The sequence below is a fragment of the Mixophyes fleayi genome, unplaced genomic scaffold, assembly GCF_038048845.1.
Source record: "Mixophyes fleayi isolate aMixFle1 unplaced genomic scaffold, aMixFle1.hap1 Scaffold_57, whole genome shotgun sequence".
Classification (NCBI taxonomy): Eukaryota; Metazoa; Chordata; class Amphibia; order Anura; family Limnodynastidae; genus Mixophyes; species Mixophyes fleayi.
The window spans coordinates 270,084-274,592 of NW_027448267.1; positions in this window are offsets into that span (position 1 = coordinate 270,084).

The following is a 4,509-nucleotide window of genomic DNA, read 5'->3' on the forward strand; positions in this document are numbered from 1 at the left end:
TTTGAATCATGAATTGAATCATGAATCATGAATCATGAATCATGAATCATGAATTATGAATTGAATCATGAATCATGAATTGAATCATGAATCATGAATTGAATCATGAATCATGAATCATGAATTATGAATTGAATCATGAATCATGAAGTGAATCATGAATCATGAATCATGAATCGAATCATGAATCATGAATCAAAAATCATGATAGAATCATGAATCATGAATTGAATCATGAATCATGAATCATGAATCATGAATCATGAATTGAATCATGAATTGATTCATGAATCATGATTCAAAAATCATGAATTGAATCATGAATCATGAATCATGAATCGAATCATGAATCATGATTCAAAAATCATGAATCATGATTCAAAAATCATGAATCGAATCATGAATCATGAATCGAATCATGAATTGAATCATGAATCATGAATCATGAATCATAAATCGAATCATGAATCATGAATCATGAATCATGAATAATGAATCATGAATTGAATCATAAATCATGAATCATGAATCGAATCATGAATCATGAATTATGAATTGAATCATGAATCATGATTCATGAGTTGAATTAGGATTTGAATCATGAATTGAATCATGAATCATGAATTGAATCATGAATCATGAATTATGAATCATGATTTGAATCATGAATCATGAATTGAATCATGAATCATGAATCATGAATCATGAATCATGAATTGAATCATGAATCAAATCTTGAATCATGAATTAAATCATGAATCATGAATTGAATCATGAATTAAATCATGAATCATGAATCATAAATTGAATTATAAATCATAAATTGAATCATGAATTGAATCATAAATCATGAATCATGAATTGAATCATGAATCATGAATCATGAATCATGAATTGAATCATGAATCATGAATCATAAATCATGAATTGAATTATGAATCATGAATCGAATCTTGAATCATGAATTGAATCATAAGTCATGAATCATGAATCGAATCATGAATCATGAATCATGAATTGAATCATGAATCATGAATTGAATCATGAATCATGAATTGAATCATAAATCATGAATCATGAATCAAATCATGAATCATGAATTGAATCATGAATCATGAATTGAATCATGAATCATGAATCATGAATCATGAATTATGAATCATGAATTGAATCATGAATCATGAATCATGAATCGAATCATGAATCATGAATTATGATTCATGAATTGAATCATGAATCATGAATCATGAACCATAATTCATGAATTGAATCATGTATTGAATCATAAATTGAATCATGAATCAATTAATGAATTGAATCATGAATCATGAATTGAATCATGAATCATGAATCATGAATCATGAATTGAATCATGAATCATGAATCATAAAGTGAATCATGAATCATGAATCATGAATTAAATCATGAATTTAATCATGAATCATGAATCGAATCATTAATCATGAATTAAATCATGAATCATGAATCATGAATTGAATCATGAATCAGGAATTGAATCATGAATCAAGAATCATGAATCGAATCATGAATCATAAATTGAATCATGAATCATGAATCATGAATTGAATCATGAATCAGGAATCATGAATCGAATCAGTTATCAGGAATCATTAATTGAATCATGAATCATGAATCATGAATTATGAATTGAATCATGAATCATGAATCATAAATTGAATCATTAATCATGAATTGAATCAGGATTCTAATCATGAATTGAATCATGAATCATGAATCTTGAATCATGAATCATGAATTGAATCAAAAATCATGAATTATGAATCATGAATTGAATCATGAATAATGAATTGAATCATGAATCATGAATCATGAATTGAATCATGAATTAAATCATGAATCATGAATCATAAATTGAATCATAAATAATAAATTGAATCATGAATTGAATCATGAATCATGAATCATGAATTGAATCATGAATCATGAATCATGAATCATGAATTGAATCATGAATCATGAATCATAAATCATGAATTGAATCATGAATCATGAATCGAATCTTCAATCATGAATTGAATCATAAATCATGAATCATGAATCAAATCATGAATCATGAATCATGAATTGAATCATGAATCATGAATCATGAATTGAATCATGAATCATGAATCATGAATTGAATCATAAATCATGAATCATGAATCGAATCATGAATCATGAATTGAATCATGAATCATGAATTGAATCATGAATCATGAATCATGAATCATGAATCATGAATTATGAATCATGAATTGAATCATGAATCATGAATCATGAATCGAATCATGAATCATGAATTATGATTCATGAATTGAATCATGAATCATGAATCATGAACCATAATTCATGAATTGAATCATGTATTGAATCATAAATTGAATCATGAATCAATTAATGAATTGAATCATGAATCATGAATTGAATCATGAATCATGAATAATGAATCATGAATTGAATCATGAATTGAATCATAAATCATGAATCATGAATTGAATCATGAATCATGAATCATAAATTGAATCATGAATCATGAATCATGAATTAAATCATGAATTTAATCATGAATCATGAATCGAATCATTAATCATGAATTAAATCATGAATCATGAATTGAATCATGAATCGAATCATGAATCATGAATCATGAATTGAATCATGAATCAGGAATTGAATCATGAATCAAGAATCATGAATCGAATCATGAATCATAAATTGAATCATGAATCATGAATCATGAATTGAATCATGAATCAGGAATCATGAATCGAATGATGAATCATGAATCATTAATTGAATCATGAATCATGAATCATGAATCATGAATTATGAATTGAATCATGAATCATGAATCATAAATTGAATCATGAATCATAAATTGAATCAGGATTCTAATCATGAATTTAATCATGAATCATGAATTGAATCATGAATCATGATTCTTAAATCATGAATTGAATCAAAATCATGAATTATGAATCGTGAATTGAATCATGAATCATGAATTGAATCATGAATCATGAATTGAATCATGAATCATGAATTGAATCATGAATTGAATCATGAATCATGAATTGAATCATGAATTAAATCATGAATCATGAATCACGAATTGAATCATGAATCATGATTCATGAATCGAATCATGAATCATGAATTGAATCATGAATCATGAATCATGAATTGAATCATGAATCATGATTTGAATCATGAATTGAATCATAAATCATGAAATATGAATTGAATCATGAATCATGAATCATGAATTAAATCATGAATCATGAATCGAATCATGAATCATGAATTGAATCATGAATCGAATCATGAATCATAAATTTAATCAAGAATCATGAATCATGAATTGAATCATGAATTGAATCATGAATCATGAAATATGAATTGAATCATGAATCATGAATCATGAATTAAATCATGAATCATGAATCGAATCATGAATCATGAATTGAATCATGAATCGAATCATGAATCATGAATTGAATCATGAATCGAATCATGAATTAAATCATGAATCATGAATCGAATCATGAATCATGAATTGAATCATGAATCGAATCATGAATCATGAATTGAATCATGAATCGAATCATGAATTGAATCATGAATCATGAATCGAATCATGAATCATGAATCGAATCATGAATCATAAATCGAATCATGAATTGAATCATGAATCATGAATCGAATCATGAAGCATGAATCATGAATTGAATCATGAATCATGAATTATGAATTGAATCATGAATCATGAATTATGAATTGAATCATGAATCATGAATCATGAATTGAATCATAAATCATGAATCATGAATTGAATCATGAATCATGAATTATGAATTGAATCATGAATCATGAATCATGAATTGAATCATGAATCATGAATCATGAATTAAATCATGAATCATGAATCGAATCATGAATCATGAATTGAATCATGAATCGAATTATGAATTGAATCATGAATCATGAATTGAATCATGAATCAGGAATCATGAATCATGAATTGAATCATGAATCATGAATCATGAATTGAATCATAAATCATGAATCATGAATTGAATCATGAATCATGAATTATGAATTGAATCATGAATCATGAATCATGAATTGAATCATGAATCATGAATCATGAATTAAATCATGAATCATGAATCGAATCATGAATCATGAATTGAATCATGAATCGAATCATGAATTCAATCATGAATCATGAATTGAATCATGAATTGAATCATGAATCGAATCATGAATTGAATCATGAATCATGAATTGAATCATGAATTAAATCATGAATCATGAATCACGAATTGAATCATGAATCATGATTCACGAATTGAATCATGAATCATGATTCATGAATCGAATCATGAATCATGAATTGAATCATGAATCATGAATCATGAATTGAATCATGAATCATGATTTGAATCATGAATTTAATCATAAATCATGAATCATGAATCATGAATC